This window comes from Pelophylax lessonae, assembly GCF_965119305.1.
Source record: "Pelophylax lessonae genome assembly, chromosome: 2".
NCBI classification, from domain to species: Eukaryota; Metazoa; Chordata; class Amphibia; order Anura; family Ranidae; genus Pelophylax; species Pelophylax lessonae.
In genome coordinates, this window is record NC_138769.1 from 33,713,444 (window position 1) to 33,733,479 (window position 20,036).

The 20,036-nt window shown below is 41.5% G+C and overlaps 1 protein-coding gene across 1 annotated transcript in view; it reads right to left on the reverse strand.

Moving 5' to 3' along the window:
* The window catches only part of B4GALT4 (beta-1,4-galactosyltransferase 4), a 146,853-nt gene extending 134,507 nt beyond the window's left edge, over positions 1-12,346 (reverse strand). Inside the window, exon 1 of the mRNA XM_082244601.1 lies at positions 12,260-12,346. The gene's annotated coding sequence lies outside the window, so the exon portion shown is untranslated. The remainder of the gene's footprint in view (positions 1-12,259) is intronic.
* Between the last annotated feature and the right edge of the window lie 7,690 nt (positions 12,347-20,036).

The following is a 20,036-nucleotide window of genomic DNA, read 5'->3' on the forward strand; positions in this document are numbered from 1 at the left end:
CTGGCTAGGCAACTCCATGGCCTTAATGTGCTTCTTGAACCACTGCTTTGTTGCCTTGGCGGTATGTTTTGGGTCAATGTCGTACTGGAAGACCCATGCATAAACCCATCTTCAGTGTTTTGGCTGAGGGAAAAAGGTTCTCATCTGAGATTTTACAATACATGGCCCCGTCCATTGGCCCTTCAGTGCGGCAAAGTCAGTCTGTACCTTTAGCAGAGAAACAGCCCCAAAGCATCACGTTTCCACCTCCGTGCTTGACTGTAGGGATGGTGTTCTTAGGTACTTCATAGTCAGCATTTTTTTTTTCCTCCAAACACGTTGAGTCGAGGTAATGCCAAATACCTCAATTTTGGTCTCATCTGACCACAGCACTTCCTCCCAATCCTTCTCTGAATCATTTAGATGTTCATTGGCAAACTTTAGAGGGGCTTGTTATACATGTGCCTTCTTGAGGACCTTGTGGGCACTGCAGGATTTCAATCCATGGCGGCGTATTGTGTTACCAATGGTTTGTTTAGGGACTGTGGTGCCAACTGCCTTGAGATCATTCACAAGCTACTCCTGTGTAGTTCTGGGATGATCCCTCACTTTTCTCATGATCATCCTTACCCAATGAGGTAAAATCTTGCATGGCGCTCCAGACCGAGGGTGATTGATGGTTATTTTGTATTTCTCCCATCTGCGAATAATCGCTTCAACAGTTGTCTCCTTCTCACCAAGCTTCTTGCTGATGGTCTTGTAGCCCATTCCAGTCTTGTGTAGGTCTACAATCTTCTCCCTGACGTCCTTTGACAGCTCTTTGGTCTTGCCCATGATGGGGAGGTTTGAATGGAAGAAAGAGATTCTGTGGACAGGTGTCTTTTATACACATAATGAGTTGTTGTTAGGAGCATCTTCCTAAATTTACAGGACTAATCTGTGTACCACATGAGCTCATACTGTAGCCTGTCTGTGGGAGCCACAATTATTGTAGGTTGGTAGGGGATCAAATACTTATTTTACTCACTGAACTGCAACCCAATTTATAACATTTTTATCACGTGTTTTGCCTGGATTTTTGGCTGATATTTTGTCTCTATCATTTAAAATACACCTATGATAAAAACCTATAGACCAGGGGTAATGAATTAAAATTCAAGGAGGTCCGGTTGCTAAAACTTTCTTTGGGCCGAGGTCCGAATCTGAAGCCTGTGCTATGACTCAGAAAGATGGGCAAAACAAAACGTGTCCATCATCGTTTCTCTTAACATAAAATATGCCCATTAGAGTGCCCCTTAACATAAAATGTGCCCATCAGTGTGACCCTTAACATAACATTTTCCCATCAGAGTGACCCTTAACATAAAATAAGGGTCACGCTGATAGGCACATTTTATGTTAGGGGGCACTCAGATGGACACATTTTATGTTAGGGGGCACTCAGATGGGAATATTTTATGTTAGGGGGCACTCTGATGGGCACATTTTATGTTAGGGGGCACGCTGATGGGCACATTTTATGTTAGGGGCACTCTGATGGGCACATTTTATGTTAAGGGGCACGCTGATGGGCACATTTTATGTTAGGGGGCACTCTGATGGGCACATTTTATGTTAGGGGGCACTCTGATGGACACATTTTATGTTAGGGGGCACTCTGATGGGCACATTTTATGTTAAGGGGCACGCTGATGGACACATTTTATGTTAGGGGGCACTCAGATGGACACATTTTATGTTAAGAGGCACGCTGATGGGCACATTTTATGTTAAGGGGCACTCTGATGGGCAAATTTTATGTTAAGGGGCACGCTGATGATGGGCAAAACAAAACGTGTAAAATATGCCCATTAGATTGTCCCTTAACATAAAATGTGCCCATCAGCGTGCCCCTTAACATAAAATATGCCCATCAGCGTGACCCTTAACATAAAATATGCCCATCAGCGTGACCCTTAACATAAAATAAGGGGCAAGCTGATGGGCACATTTTATGTTAGGGGCACTCTGAAGGGCAGAACAAAATGTGCCCACCAGCACCCGCGATCACTCCCCGCTGAGAGAGAAGGATGGACAGCTGTTGTAAACACAGCTGACCGTTCTTCTCTCTGGAATGATCACAGAGCGCCTGTGATCCTTCTATATAAGAACACAGGTCTCTATGTTCATTTCACAAGCCTATCCCCATACAATTAGAAAACACTCCCCTAGGCTCACACTTAACCCTTTGATCACCCCTGGGTTAACCCCTTCCCTGCCAGTGTCATTATGACAGTAACAGTGCGTATTTTTAGCACTGATTACTGTAGTAATGTCACTGGTCCCCCCCCCCCAAAAGTGTAAAAAATGTCAGTTAGGTCCGATCTGTCCGCCGCAATGTTGAAGTACCACTTAAAATCGCAGATCTTCTTCATTCCTAGTAAAAAAGAAAAAAAATTACATAAATCAGTTTGTAGATGCGATTACTTTTGCACAAACCAAATCGTAATGCGCTTATTGGGATTTTTTTTTACCATAAATATGTAGCAGAATACAAATTGGCCTAAAATTTTGAAAGAATTAGATTTTTAATTTTTTTTTTGGGGGGGGGGATGTTATATAGAAGAATGTGAACATCATTTTTTTTTTTTTTGTTTTGGTTTTCAGAATTGTCACTCCTTTTTTGTTTATAGCGCAAAACATAAAAATCGCAGAGGTGAACAAATACCACCAAAAGAAGGCTCTATTTGTGGGAAAAAGTACATCAATTTTATTTAGGTACAGCGTTGCACGATGGTGCAATTTTCTGTTAAACTAACGCAGTGCCGAATCGCAAAAAATGGCCTGGTCATTAAGGGGGCAAATCCTTCCGGTCCAGAAATGGTTAACAGGGTCTTTACACCCTGGGGGCAGGAAGGACTGCCCAATGATGTGACTACTGTGTTTGGCTGTCACAGTGGTCACATGATTGGTAACCAGTTCCTCCAGCTTTCAATTATTATTAACCACTTAAGCCCCGGAAGATTTTACCCCCTTCCTGACCAGGGGGTTTTTTGCGATTTTTTACTGCGTGACTTTAACGGACAATTGCGCGGTCGTGCGAAGCTGTACCTAAACGAATTTCACGTCCTTTTTTTCCCACAACCAGAGCTTTCTTTTGGTGGTATTTGATCACCTGTGCGATTTTTTGATCATGCGCTATAAACAAAAAAAGAGCGTAATTTTTTCAAAAATAACAATATTTTTCACTTTTTTTTATTTGAAATTCCCCCCAAAAAAAATGTAAAAATCAAAATTTTTTAACATTTTCGGCCAAATTGTTTTACGCTACATATGTAGCGTAAAAAAAATCGCAAAAAGCGTATTTTGATTGGTTTGCGCAAAAGTTATCGCGTTTACTAACAAAGGGAAAGATTTCTGTCATTTTTGGTGTTTTTTTTTTTTAACGAGTAATGGCGGCGATCTGCGATTTTTTTTGCGGTACTGCGACATTGCGGCGGACAGATCGGACCCTTGACTGACATTTTTGACACTTTTGGGGGTACCAGTGACATTACTGCAGTAATCAGTGCTATATATATGCACTGTTACTGTAAAAATGACACTGGCAGGGAAGGGGTTAACTGTATTGGACAGGGAGGGGTTAAGTGTGTCCTAGGGGCGTGATTCTAACTGTAGGGGGACAGGTCTCCTAGTGTAAAAACAAAGATCAACGGTTCTACATAGTAGAACCGTCTGATCTTCATTTTTACACAGGGGAGAATGACAGGCGGCTTGTTTACATAAGCCGCTCTGTCTTTCTCCCGCTGTACCGGCGATCGTAGTGTGACCGGCGGACATCGGGTCCGCCGGTCACATGCCCACACTCCTTTGTGAACGAGCCGAGGCGGGCGAGCGCCTCGGCGGGCACGCGCCCGCCCGCTATTGGCTCTAAAAGGAGTGACAGGCGAGCGACGTAGACCTACGTCACTCTGCCTGGCCGGGGCCGACTGCCGCAGTAAATATACTGTGCGCAGTCGGCAACCGGTTAAAGACTAGTAGCTGTCTATGACAGCCAGATCCCTGTGCCGGGAGCACACCATCTACCCTCTTCTGGGAAATGAAATTGTCTGTGTGCAAATAGGATACATTAAAAGTCACTTAACTGCTGTTATAGCTGATCTACAATTTTCTAGCAAACAGGACTCCAGGCAAAATAATTAAAGTAAAACAGGTTCCAGACCTTGGCAGTCGCTTTGTTTTTGTAGTTCAGCTTCTAGTGGTGTGAGGAGTCCTGTGAGGAATTCCTGTGGAGTTTGAACTCAGCTTTTTTTTACCTAGAAGCTTTTCCCATGTGACCATTCTCACATGGGATTAACCCTTTCCACTTCCTTCCTACATCAGTTTCTATAAGTAAAGCATTTCTGTTTACAATACTCTAGATCCGGGGTCTCTAAACCTTTTAAACAAAGGGCCACTTTACTGCCTTTGGCGTCAGTGGGAGGAATAGTGTCCCATCATTGGCGTCAGTGGGAGGAATAGTGTCCCATCATTGGTGTCAGTGGGAGGAATAGTGCCCCATCATTGGCGTCAGTGGGAGGAATAGTGCCCCATCACTGGAGTCACTTTACTGTCCTTCAGACTTTAGGGGAGCTGGACTGTGGACAGTGGGAGTACATAATGCCTCAGGCTTTGTCATCAGTGGGGTATAAATGACATAGCACCCATGTGGTTAGATGAAGGAGGAATAGGATCAGTGGGAGGAATAGTATCCCATCATTGGTGTCAGTGGGAGGAATAGTGCCCCATCACTGGTGAGAGTGGGAGGAATAGTGCCCCATCATTGGCGTCAGTGGGAGGAATAGTGCCCCGTCATTGGTGTCACTTTACTGTCCTTCAGACTTTAGGGGAGCTGGACTGTGGACAGTGGGAGTACATAATGCCTCAGGCTTTGTCATCAGTGGGGTATAAATTACATAGCACCCATGTGGTTAGATGAAGGAGGAATAGGGTCAGTGGGAGGAATAGTATCCCATCATTGGTGTCAGTGGGAGGAATAGTGCCCCATCATTGGTGTCAGTGGGAAGAATGGCGCCCCATCATTGGTGTCAGTGGGAAGAATGGCGCCCCATCATTGGTGTCAGTGGGAAGAATGGCGCCCCATCATTGGTGTCAGTGGGAAGAATGGCGCCCCATCATTGGTGTCAGTGGGAAGAATGGCGCCCCATCATTGGTGTCAGTGGGAGGAATGGCGCCCCATCATTGGTGTCAGTGGGAGGAATGGCGCCCCATCATTGGTGTCAGTGGGAGAAATAGTGTCCCATCATTGGGGTCAGTGGGAGAAATAGTGCCTCATCATTGGTGTCAGTGGAAGGAATAGTATCCCATTATTGGTGTCAGTGGAAGGAATAGTATCCCATTATTGGTGTCAGTGGAAGGAATAGTGCCCCATCATTGGTGTCAGTGGAAGGAATAGTGCCCCATCATTGGTGTCAGTGGAAGGAATAGTATCCCATAGTAGCACATGATGACTTTAATTTGCAGGTAAGGGGAAAAAAAAGCACTTTACTTCCTCTTTAACCACGTCAGCAAGATTTCTGGCTCCCAGGTGTCAGTGGGAGGAATGGCGCCCCATCATTGGTGTCAGTGGGAGGAATGGCGCCCCATCATTGGTGTCAGTGGGAGGAATGGCGCCCCATCATTGGTGTCAGTGGGAGAAATAGTGTCCCATCATTGGGGTCAGTGGGAGGAATAGTGCCTCATCATTGGTGTCAGTGGAAGGAATAGTATCCCATTATTGGTGTCAGTGGGAGGAATAGTGCCCCATCATTGGTGTCAGTGGAAGGAATAGTATCCCATTATTGGTGTCGGTGGGAAGAATAGTATCCCATCGTTGGTGTGAGTGGGAAGAATAGTGTCTCCTCATGATGTGAAGAGGAAAACATTTCTGCTCCATCACTAGGGTGAGTGGGAGAAAAAATACCCCATTGGTATTGTCAGAGGGAGGGAAAATATTATAGCAAGGGACGGATAAGGCATGCAAAGGGCCGCAGTTTAGAGACTGCTCTGGATGGCAGTGTAGTACCATACCTAATGACACCTTTACCAGTGTCCATTCTTTTACCACCAATAGTATATAGTAATATTTGACACCAAGTGTAAGACGTAACAAATAAAGTACACAAATGCACGTCTGCGATGCATACTAGCACATGATGACTTTAATTTGCAGGTAAGGGGAAAAAAAAGCACTTTACTTCCTCTTTAACCACGTCAGCAAGATTTCTGGCTCCCAGGTGTCTTCTATACAGGTAACAAGCTGAGATTAGGAGCACTCTCTTAAAGGGAGTGCTCCTAATCTCAGCTTGTTACCTGTATAAAAGACACCTGTCCACAGAAGCAATCAATCAGATTCCAATCTCTCCACCATGGCCAAGACCAAAGAGCTGTCCAAGGATGTCAGGGACAAGATTGTAGACCTACACAAGGCTGGAATGGGCTACAAGACCATCGCCAAGCGGCTTGGTGAGAGGGTGACAACAGTTGGTGCAATTATTCACAAATGGAAGAAACATAAAATAACTGTCAGCCTCCCTCGGTCTGGGGCCCCATGCAAAATCTCACCTCGTGCAGTGTTAATGATCATGAGAATGGTGAGGAATCAGCCCAGAACTACATGGGAGAATCTTGTCAATGATCTCAAGGCAGTTGGGACCATAGTCACCAATAAAATTATTGGTAACACACTACACCGTGCAGGACTGAAATCCTGCAGCGCCAGCAAGGTCCCCCTGCTGAAGAAAGCACATATACAGGTCCGTCTGAAGTTTGCTAATTAACATCTGAATGATTCAGAGGAGAACTGGGTGAAAGTGTTGTGGAGAGATGAGACCAAAATTTAGCTTTTTGGCATCAACTCAACTCGCCGTGTTTGGAGGAGGAGGAATGCTGCCTATAACCCCAAGAACACCATCCCCACCGTCAGACATGGAGGTGGAAAGATGCTTTGGGGGTGTTTTTCTACTAAGGGGACAGGACAACTTCACCGTATCAAAAGACGATGGACGGGACCATGTACTGTCAAATCTTGGGTGAGAACCTCCTTCCCTCAGCCAGGGCATTGAAAATGGGTCGTGGATGGGTATTCCAGCATGACAATGACCCAGAACACACGGCCTCTGGCAACAAAGAAGTGGCTCAAGAAGAAGAACATTAAGGTCCTGGAGTGGCCTGGCCAGTCTGCAGACCTTAATCCCATAGAAAATATGTGGAGGGAGCTGAAGGTTTGAGTTACCAAACGTCAGCCTTGAAACCTTAATGACTTGGAGGAGATCTGCAAAGAGGAGTGGGCCAAAATTTCTCCTGAGATGTGTGAAAACCTTGTGGCTAGGGGCGGCCTGTCCATTGGGGGCACAGGGGCGTCGCCCCCCCCAACCAATGCGTCCGGCCCCCTAATCTACATGCAGGGCGCCAGACGCATGGATTCCAATGGGTTTTTTTTTTTTTAAGCACTTGATTAGAGCCGGAGGCTCTAATAGGCTTCAAAAAAGGGTGGGCTCGGGGCGCAGAGCACTGTGCCCCGAGCCCACCCAGTTGTGTGACAACAACGAATGAATATTCGCTATTGTCACACGGATTCTCCTCCTGGCCAATCAGGAAGCGGTCCTGACTGAGACCCGTTTTCCAATTGGCCAAAAGGAGAAGGAGGAGGGAGGAGACCGAGCAAGGGGGAAGCCGCCGCTGCTCCTGACTGCCCTCCACCCTCCACATGTCCAGGGTGAGTGAGCCAGCGACTGGTGTGCGGGCTGGTGTGGTCCGGGGAGAGTATGGTGCGGTCCGTCTGCTGCCCCCCCCCCCACCCCCCGGCCCATGGAGCACCAGCCTCCACTATTAAAATTATAGACTGATCATTTCTATGTCTGTGGGCAAACATACAAAATCAGCCGGGGATCACATACTTTTTTTCCCCTCACTGTAGTTACCTATGGCAGAGGGGGAACAGTATTGAAACCAAAGGCTTTGGCTGATTCAGATCCCTTCTAGACCATCTCCACCATCCACAGGGTGGGGCCTGGTGCACCTGGCTTGCAAGGAGCCATGTTTAAAATACCTGAGGGGGGGTAGGGGCAAGCAACCTGCACTGAATTATTCCCGAGAAGGGAAGCAACAGTACAGGAGTCACATTGTATCGATATAAATCAGCCTTTTTCAACCAGGGTGCCCTGAGGTTTCTATAAGGGTGCCCTGAGGGTTCTATAGGGGTGCCCTGGCAAAATACTTAAAAATTTATCAAAAATTGTATACAAGCCAGAAGGTGGATCAAGCACTGGAGTGACATTAGCTGACTTAATGGAGAAAAACTGAGGGAGAAGAGAAACATTGGAATACTAGTCAGTACCAGTGTGCAAAAATTGTATTTGCTTTTGAAGAATAAATCACCTGTAATGTTGGGTGTCCTGCATGTGTGTCGAAGCTGCTGCATTATGTAATACTATTTAAATCTTTTTTTAAATTTTAGAATGGGGTGCCTCAAGACAGTCCATACCTTCAACCACTTCTGGACCGGAAGGATTTGCCCCCTTAATGACCAGGCCATTTTTTGCGATTCAGCACTGCGTTACCTTAACAGACAATTGCGCGGTCGTGCGACGCTGTACCCAAATAAAATTGATGTCCTTTTTTCCCCACAAATAGAACTTTCTTTTGGTGGTATTTGATCACCTGTGCGATATTTTTTTTTTTTTTTTTGCATTATAAACAAAATAAGCAAAAAAGAGCGACAATTCTGAAAAAAATATATATAGATATTTTTTTCACATTCTGCTATATAACATTCCAAAAAAAAATTAACCACTTAAGCCCCGGAAGATATTACCCCTTCCCTGACCAGGCCTTATTTTGCAATTCGGCACTGTGTGCTTTTAACGGACAATTGCGCAGTCGTGCGACGCTGTACCTAAATGAAATTGACGTCCTTTTTTTCCCACAAACAGAGATTTCTTTTGGTGGTATTTGATCACCTGTGCGATTTTTACTTTTTGCGCTACAAGCAAAAAAAGAGCGTAAATTTTGATAAAATAACAATATTTTTCAAATTTTTTTATATGAAATTCCCCAAAAAAAAAAAAAAAAGTAAAAATCAAAATTTTTTAACATTTTTGGCCAATTTGTTTTCTGCTACATATGTTTGGTAAAAAAAAAAAAAAAAAATCACAATAAGCGTATTTTGATTGGTTTGTGCAAAAGTTATTGCGTTTACTAACTAAGGGAAAGATTTCTGTCATTTTTGTTGTTTTTTTGTTTTAACGCGTAATGGCGGCGATCTGCGATTTTTTTTTTACGGGACTGCGACATTGCGGCGGACAGATCGGACCCCTGACTGACATTTTTGAAACTTTTGGGGTTACCAGTGACATTACTACAGTAATCAGTGCTATACATATGCACTGTTACTGTAAAAATGACACTGGCAGGGAAGGGGTTAACTTTATTGGTGAAGGAGGGGTTAAGTGTGTCCCTAGGGGCGTGCTTCTAACTGTGAAGGGATGTGATTGGTTGTGTAACAACAGAGATATACGATCCTGCATAGCAGGACCGTATGATCTTTGTTCTTAAGCCCCATACACACACGCAGATCGTCGTCATACAAATGTTCGTCTTTTCTCCCCGGGATGTCGGTGTCTGTTGAAAAGTGCAAAGACAGCACAAGGACAGCACAAGAATTTTGTCCGCAGACTTCAGCTGACTGCAGAAGTGATGTCATGTAATGGTTAACTTTCCCTGTGTTTTTTATTTTCTGAGCATGCCCAGTCTTGCAAATCTGCGGTCTGTCGGCTGATTTCTGTACTGACAGGCAAACAATCGTCCGTTCTGGTGTCTGCAGACAAAAATTTTCATGTTTGCACGAAAGACTTTTGTCCGCGGATTGTGTGCAGACATCTGTCGGAGGCACCATACTAACACGCGTACAATCGGCAGATCTTTCGTCCGCCGACGTTTGTATGCCGACGATCTGCGTGTGTGTACGGGGCTTTAGACAGGGGAGAATGACAGGCGGCTTTGTTTACATTAGCCGCCTGCCTTTCTCCCTTCACAGCGGACGATCGCGAGTGACCAGCGGACATCGGGTCCGCTGGTCACACGTGCGGGGGGGTCCGTGTGAACGAGCGGGGGCAGGAGCGTGTCTCCGGCAGCGTGCGCTCGCCCCCTAGAGCCTCACAGGCTAGTGACCTAGTACTACGTCGCTTTGCCTGTGAGGGGCTGACCGCCGCAGTAAATGTACTGTGGGCGGTTGGCAAGTGACCAGGCCCTATTTTGCGATTCAGCACTGCGTTACTTTAACCACTTGCCGACCGCCGCACGACTATCTACGTCGGCGGTCAGCCCCTCACAGGCAAAGTGACGTAGGGCTACGTTGCTTGCTTGTGAGGGTCTAGGGAGCGAGCGCGCGCCCCCCGGGGCGCGCTCCCGCTCCCGCGTGGTCACGGACCCCCCCGCGCGTGTGACCAGCGGACCCGATGTCCGCCGGTCACTCGGCGATCGGCGAGGGAGAGGGAGAATGTCAGGCAGCTTGTGTAAACAAACTGCCTGTCATTCTCCTCGCTGCAAAGACACTGATAAAACGGATCTAGTATGTAGATCCGTTGATCAGTGTCCTTACAGCTAGAGCCACAGCCAATCACAGTAGAAACCACGCCCCTAGGGACACACACAGCCCCTCCCTTCCAAATAAAGTTAACCCCTTCACTACCAGTGTATTTTTACAGTAACAGTGCATATGTATAGCACTGATTACTGTAGAAATGTCACTGGTAACCCCAAAAGTGTCAAAAATGTCAGTCAAGGGTCCGATCTGTCCGCCGCAATGTCGCAGTACCGCAAAAAAAAAATCGCAGATCGCCGCCATTACGCGTTAAAAAAAAAAACAACAAAAATGACAAAATTCTTTCCCTTAGTTAGTAAACGCGATAACTTTTGCGCAAACCAATCAAAATACGCTTTTTGCGATTTTTTTTACCAAACATAGGTAGCATAAAATAAATTGGCCGAAAATTTTTAAAAATTTTGATTTTTACATTTTTTTTTGGGGGAATTTCATATAAAAAAAATGTGAAAAATATTGCTATTTTTGCAAAATTGACGCTCTTTTTTTGTTTATAGCGCGTGATCAAAAAAATCGCACAGGTGATCAAATATCACCAAAAGAAAGCTCTGTTTGTGGGAAAAAAAGGACGTCAAATTCGTTTAGGTACAGCGTCGCACGACCGCGCAATTGTGCGTTAAATTCACGCAGTGCCGAATCGCAAAATACCCCCTGGTCGGAATGGGGGTAAAATCTTCCGGGGCTTAAGTGGTTAACGGACAATTGTGCGGTCGTGCGACACTGTACCCAAATAAAATTGATGTCCTTTTTCCCCACAAATAGTTTTCTTTTGGTGGTATTTGATCACCTCTGCAATTTTTTTTTTTTTTTTGCGTTATAAACAAAAAAAGAGCGACAATTCTGAAAAAAAATATATATTTTTTTCACATTCTGCTATATAACATTCCCAAAAAGAAAAAAAAAGAAAAATACATTTTTTTTAACATTTTAGGCCAATTTGTTTTCTGCTACATATTTTTGGTCAAAAAAAAATAAAAATTGCAATAAGCGTATTTTGATTGGTTTGCGCAAAATATCATGTCTACTAACTACAGGAAAGATTTATGTAATTTTTATTGTTTTTTTTTTTTTTTACTAGTAATGGCGGCGATCTGCGATTTTTTGCGGGACTGCGACATTGCGGCGGACAGATCGGACCCCTATATAATGACACCCGCAGCGGTTCATAGAGAGCAGACTGTAAACTGCCTGGGAGTCTGCTGCGATGCGGGAACCCGCACAGGAATCGCCGTGGTTCTCACATCGCACCAGTGTGAGCCCAGCAATAAAGAGCGAGAAAACTCGGCTGAGATATGGAAACAGCGATCGCAGCGAGCGAGATTACGCAATCAGATCGCAAGATGAGCGTCTAGAAACGCCATTAACTGAACCCAGCCAACTGTGCACACAGGTGTCACTAATACATCAGCTGGGGATCTGTAATATGGAGCCAATGATCATCATCTCAGCTGCAGAGCAGAAAACCATAGCACCTGTGGAACTACAAATCCCAGCATCCCATGGCAGCCGCACAAGGTCCCCCATAACAACACACAGCCCTGAACTGGCCAATCAAGGCTCTGAGCACACAGGAACACACATAAACACCCAGATACAATGTATATAACAACTGATACAATGTTACTAATAACAATCAGCGGATAAACAGAGTGTACTTACAGGCAGTGAACACAGGAGGGCGCCGCTACCTATGGAATATATGGGGAGCTCTCACCTGCCTCTCCCCAAGGCACTCGTAACAGCTCCAGGTCCCGTTATAAACCATAGAGAATGGGAAGACCGAACGGACAGAGAGGCAACATACGGAGCTAGAGAGAGGGCGGTCAGCTGGTATGGGCAGGAAGTGTGGCAGCCGCCATGTTTGTGAAGGGCAACTGAGTTGCAAAGGGTTCTGTCTGGCAGGGAATTGCACTTCCACAACAAACAAATTATTAAATCCTTGTAAATGAATAAATATTTAACAGAAATTAGTAAATAGTTAAAAATTATATATATATACACATATATATATATATATATATATATATATATATATATATATATATATATATATATATATATATATATATATATAAAATCATTCACAAAAAATAAATATGTACAATTATATATTATGTAAAAAAAAAATATATATATATATATATATATATATATATATATATATGTGTGTGTGTTTATATGTATATACATAGTATAATATTGACTAAACAAGAACTAAATAATAATGGGAATTGTAGTTCCACAACAAACAATAAATTATTAAACCCTTATAAATTAATAAATATTTAATATAAATTAGTAAATAGTTAATATATATATATATATATATATATTATAGATATAGATATATAGATATATTAAAAATAAATAATGCACAATAAAAACATAAATATGTACAATTATATATTATGTAAAGAAAAACATTATATATACTGTGTGTATATATATATATATATATATACAGTGCCTTGCGAAAGTATTCGGCCCCCTTGAACTTTTCGAACTTTTGCCACATTTCAGGCTTCAAACATAAAGATATAAAACTGTAATTTTTTGTGAAGAATCAACTACAAGTGGGACACAATCATGAAGTGGAACGAAATTTATTGGATATTTCAAACTTTGTTAACAAATAAAAAACTGAAAAGTTGGGCGTGCAAAATTGTTCAGCAGCTAAGTATGTTATTTGCAATGGCGGCTTGGGACTTCCTGTTGGGTGTATATGAAGCTCGGTGCACCCAACAGGAACAGGAAGTCTAATGTATTAATTAGCTGAGGAGGTATATATACCACCTCTACTGCCGCAGACCGGAAATACGTCTTTGATAACGCCCAAAGGGGAGGGCGAAACGCGTCGACGCAATTTCCAGTTTACGGTCATCGGCACGTCACCTCCGGGACGGTGGAACGCACGCCAGGACCAAGGAGACATCCCGAGCACACACAGCGGCCAGGAAGCATTACCAGACCTGCCATTCACCTATTTTTTGCCTAATTGTACTCTACTAAATGTGAGTGTTACTTTATGCTTATTACAAATAAAAGATTCATAATGTAGTTACACTATTGTGAGCTTCTTCTCCCTATATTTGTAAACCGGGGCACTGAGAGCTACAGACATCAGACCTCCAACGATCTCTAATCAGGTTCCTTACTGGGACACAAGCCTTTTTTGACCCTCTTAGCTATACAGCCTAGGGGTCATTTAAGTCCGGTAAGTTGAACATTCAAAGGGGGAGGATTGGCACATTCCACAGCACTGGATTGATAGCATGATGTTGCACTTTTCTCCAGGCACTTAAGCACCTTTTGGACCCCTTGGGACACTTGTTGACATCACTATTCATTTATCTATTGGACTGTCACCATATATATATTTTATATTTTTATATTCATTGGACTATCACTATATATAATTGTATTATCACGTTCAACACTTACCTAACTAGGGGTACCATGTTTGCTTATTTTTGCACATGGTTTGCACGCTGCACTCTATGATTATTTATTATTAGTTGATGTGATTATTTAATATTTATTGTTTTATCACAAAACTTTCTGCGCTGTATTTTGGCACTTTAGAGTATAATATTGACTAAATAAAAACTAAATAATAATGGTAATTGTACTTCCACAACAAACAATAAATTATTCAACCCTTATAAATTAATCAATATTTAATAGAAATTAGTAAATAGTTATACACAGAGATGTATAGTAACTAAGTAGAACTACTTCACTACTGTACTTAAGTACCGAAAGGCGGTATCTGTACTTTCCTAGAGTAGAATTTTTTACTCCTACTTCCACTTTTACTTCACTACATTTTTTCAATGATTTCAATACTTCTACTCCGATATTTTTTTTTTTTTGTGCTGCATAGTTACTAGTTACAATTATAAAAATTACCACTGCCAGAACAGTAGATGGCAGGTTTCATGAAGCTCAAAACATGTGTATTATCAGCGCATACGAAAATAAATGCTACTGTATGTATAAATAAAAGCTGCATTTTAAATAATAAAAAACAATATGATGTTCAAACTTTTGACTTCTTTCTTTAATAACTACATAACACAGTACTTGTACTTTTACTTTCAGTACTTGAGTAGCAATTTTTTTAAAAACTGCTGGTACTTTTACTTTCAGTACTTGAGTAGCAACATTTTTAAAAAAAACTACTTGCAATACTTAAGTACAAAAAATGTTGAATACTTTAGTACTTCTACTCAAGTCACTTTTTGATCGAGCACTTGTACTTTTATTCAAGTATGGGTTGCAAGTACTTTATACAACTCTGGTTATATATGTATGTATGTGTATATATATATATATATATATATATATATATATATATATTATATATATATATATATATATATATATATATATATATATATATATATATATATATTTATTTGGGGTCACTTAGAAATGTCCTTATTTTTGAAAGAAAAGCACTGTTTATTTCAATGAGGATAACATTCAATTAATCAGAAATACAGTCTAGACATTGTTAATGTGGTAAATGACTATTCTAGCTGGAAAAAGATGATTTGTAATGGAATATCTACATAGGTGTACAGAGGCCCATTTCCAGCAACCATCACTCCTGTGTTCTAATGATACATTGTGTAAGCTAATCGTGTTAAAGGCTAACTGATGATTACAAAACCCTTGTGGAATTATGTTAGCACGGCTGAAAACTGTTGTGCTGATTAGATAAGCTATAAAACTGGCCTTCCTTTGAGCTAGTTGAGTATCTTGAGCATCACCATTAGTGGGTTTGATTATACTCTCAAAATGGCCAGAAAAAGAGAACTTTCTTCTGAAACTCAACAGTCTGTTCTTATTATGAGAAATGAAGGCTATTCCATGCGAGAAATTGCCAAAACACAGATTTCCTACAACGGTGTGTACTACAGCACAAACGGGCTCCAACCAGAATAGAAAGAGAATTGGGAGGCTCCCTGGTGCACAATTAAAGCGGAGTTCCACCCGAAATTTATACTTACCTCCATCTTCTCGCTCCGGGTCACCTGAAAAACAAATGGATAATCGCAATTTTTTTTTTTTCATACTTACCTTTTAGAGAAAATATACTCACCTTACTTCCTTCTTCCTCCCCTCGGCGGCCACGGCGATTCGTCACTTCCTGGCTTTTGCAATGATTCCTGGGAGCTGAACGTCATCGCTCCCAGGAATCATTGCGCCTGCACCGGCCCCGACGTCAGTTCCGGGGCGCGCTCGTCATTCCCTTCTAAACAGCTTCTGGGCATGCCCAGAAGCTGTGGAGGGATGACGCGGGCGACCCGGAAGTGACGTCGGGGCCAGTGCAGTGCATCGTGGGACCGAAGAAGAAGGAAGAGGACCGAAGAGGACGCGGAAAAGGATCGCGCTGGCTTCAAGCTGCCCACACCTGAGATGGCAGCACTGGACAAGACATTTTCAAGGTAAGTATTTCTCCTGAAAGGTAAGTGCAACCCGGGACAGATCAGAGGCTATCCATTGTGGAATGTGCTAGCCCTGACTATCCCGGGGGTATTTTTATAAAAAAATGTATAACCAGGGTGGAACTCCGCTTTAAGCAAGAGGACAAGTACATTAGAGTCTCTAGTTTGACAAATAGACGTCTCACAGGTTCTCAACTAGCAGCTTCATTAAATCTTACCCATATAACGCCAATCTCAACATCCACAGTGAAGAGGCGACTCTGGGATGCTGGCCTTCTACACAGAGTGGCAAAGAAAAAGCCATATCTGAGACTGGCCAATAAAAGGAAAAGATTAAGATGGACAAAAGAACACAGACATTGGACAGAGGAAGATTGGAAAAAAGTGTTATGGACAGACAAATCTAAGTTTGAGGTGTTTGGATCACGCAGAAGAACATTTGCGAGATGCAGACCAATTGAACAGATGCTGGAGGAGTGGCTGACGCCATCTGCCAACTGCAGTGGCGTAGCGTGGGTTGTCAGCACCCGGGGCAAGGCAAGTAATTTGCGCCCCCTAGCCCGCGGGATTTTAGCACTCAAGTCTCTTCCACTAGATTAGTTAAAGAAACCCTTACCCCCTAAGCACATGTATTGTTTGTTATAAAAACCCCCTTCCAATGCAGAGAGACCAGCATGCCCCCTTTGAATGCAGAATGACCAGCGTGCCCCCTTTCAATGCAGAATGACCAGCATGCCCCCTTTCAATGCAAAGAGACCAGCGTGCCCCCTTTCAATGCAGAATTCCCAGCGTGCCTCCCTTCAATTTATAGAGAGATCATCGTGCCCCCTTTCAATGCAGATGGACCAGCATGCCCCCTTCAATGCAGAGAGACTTACCTGCAGCGGCGGCTTTTCCTCAGTTCCCCGCGTCTCCGAGTCCCCCGCCTCCTCCTCGGCCAATGGCATGCGGTCGCCTTTCAGCCAATCAGGAAGCAGGTCTCGGACCTGCTTCCTGATTGGCCAGGAGGAGGATCCGTGTGACAATAGCGAATTTTCATTCGCTATTGTCACACAATGGGTGGGCTCGGGCGCACTGCTCTGCGCCCCTGGTCCACCCTTTTTTGAAGCCTATTAGAGCCTTTGGCTCTAATCAGGTGATTAGAAGAAAAAACACCACTCTGTGACAGTGCCAGGCTGCTGACTCACTCGCTGCTTAACTTACTGAGCAGTGAAGAGAGGCAGCATAGGCGGGGTTGGGCTTGCAATGCCACCCCACCCTACACCAATGGACAGGTGAGGCACAGTCCAGCCCCGACCCGCCATTTTCAGCCATAGGGCGGCTGCGCTGGACATTTCCCAGCCTAAAGATGGAGACAGCCGCAGACAGTGTGTGAACTGTGTATGTCAGAGTCAGACAGACAGAGGGACACTGCGGATGCGCCCCCCCAGATGTTGCGCCCGGTGCGGCTGGCCCCCCCTGCACCCCCCACGCTACGCCACTCCTGCCAAGCATAGTGGAGGTAATCTGATGGTCTAGGGTTGCTTTGGTGCTGGTAAATTGGGAGATTTGTAAGGTAAAAGGGATTTTGAATAAGGAAGACTATCACTCCATTTTGCATCGCCATGCCATACCCTGTGGACAGCGCTTGATTGGAGCCAATTTTCTCCTACAACAGGACAATGACCCAAAGCTAACCTCCAAACTATGCAAAAACTATTTAGGGAAGAAGCAGTCAGCTGATATTCTGTCTGTAATGGAGTGGCCAGCGCAGTCACCAGATCTCAACCCTATTGAGCTGTTGTGGGAGCAGCTTAACTGCATGGTACGTAAGAAGTGACCATCAAGCCAATCCAACTTGTGGGAGGTGCTTCGGGAAGCGAAGTGTGGGGTGACATTTCTTCAGATTACCTCACCAAATTGACAGCTAGAATGCCAAAGGTCTGCAAAGCTGTAATTGCTGCAAATGGTGAATTATTATTTCAAATAAAAATCATTATTTCTAACCTTGTCGATGTCTTGACTATATTTTCTATTCATTTCCCAACTCATTTGATGAATAAAATTGTGAGTTTTCATGGAAAACATGAAATTGTCTGGGTGACCCCAAACTTTTGAACGGTAGTGTAAATATATATATCATTTTTTTTACATAATATATAATTGTACATATTTCTTTTTTCATTGTGCATTATTTATTTTACATTTATATATAATATATTACCTATTTACCAATTTATTTTAAATATTTATTAATTTATAAGGGTTGAATAATTTATTGTTTGTTGTGGAAGTACAATTCCCATTATTATTTAGTTTTATATAGTCAATACTATGTATGTACCTATAAACACACAGATAGATAGATAGATAGATAGATAGATAGATAGATAGATAGATAGATAGATAGATAGATAGATAGATAGATAGATAGATAGATAGATAGATAGATAGATAGATAGATAGATAGATAGATAGATAGATAGATAGATAGATAGATAGATAGATAGATAGATAGATAGATAGATAGATAGATAGATAGATAGATAGATAGATAGATAGATCATTTTTATTACATAATATATAATTGTACATATTTATGTTTTTTTTTTTAGCATTATCTATAAAAAAAAAATATATATATATATATATATATATATATATATATACTGTATACATATATACTGTGTGTATATATATATATATATATATATATATATATATATATATATATATATATAAATATATAGATATATATAAATATATATATCTACAATATATATATATATATATATATATATATATATATATATATATATATATATACACTACCGTTCAAACGTTTGGGGTCACTTAGCAATGTCCTTATTTTTGAAAGAAAAGCACTGTTTATTTCAATGAAGTTAACATTCAATTATATATATATTCAATTATATATATATATATATATATATATATATATATATATATATAATACATATATTCTAATCAAATGTAATAATATTAAATGAATGATGTATTAAAAACTGTAAAGCAATATATATTTTATAAAATAAATTAATAAAGAGAGGAATAGATTGTGCATTATTTTTTTTATTTTTTTTTATGTTCAATCTAAATCTAAGCTTATTGAATTTTTTTTTTATACATAGACTTGTAATGTAGAAGTGATATACACATATGAAAAAAAGCACTAATTCTTAAAATAATAAAAAAAAACACAGCAATAAAAAAATGTACTTGATATTCTACATATAACGGAAACCATTACACCTGTAAAATAAGGATTAGTGCTAATACTAATAGAGGGATTGAACCATTACAGAATAATATCTACTGTATTACAGAAGATAGTGACCCAAACATGGGCAGAGATGTATAGTAACGAAGTAGAACTACTTAAGTACTGTACTTAAGTACCGAAAGGCGGTATCTGTACTTTCCTAGAGTAGAATTTTTTTCTCCTACTTCTACTTTTACTTCACTACATTTTTTTGATGATTTCGATACTTCTACTCCGATATTTTTTTTTTTTGTGCTGCATAGTTACTCGTTACTATTATAAAAATTACCACTGCCAGAACAGTAGATGGCAGGTTGCATAAAGCTCAAAAAAATGTGTATAATGTCATTTGTAAATTAGCGCATACGAAAATAAAGGTTGTGTATAATAAAAGCTGCTATACCAAATCTTTCCAATAAAAAGAAAATATGAAACAAACAAATAAATGGTGCTACAGCGCTTAAAGTGCATCAAGAAACTACTAACAAACACAGGTTAATCATTTGAATAAATCATTTGAAATAATAAAAAACAATATGATGTCTTTCTTTAATAACTACATAACACAGTACTTGTACTTCTACTTTCAGTACTTGAGTAGAATTTTTTTTTCAAAACTACTGGTACTTTTTACTTTTAGTACTTAAGTAGCAAATTTTTTGGAAAAAACTACTTGCAATACTTAAGTTAAAAAAATGTTGAATACTTTAGTACTTCTACT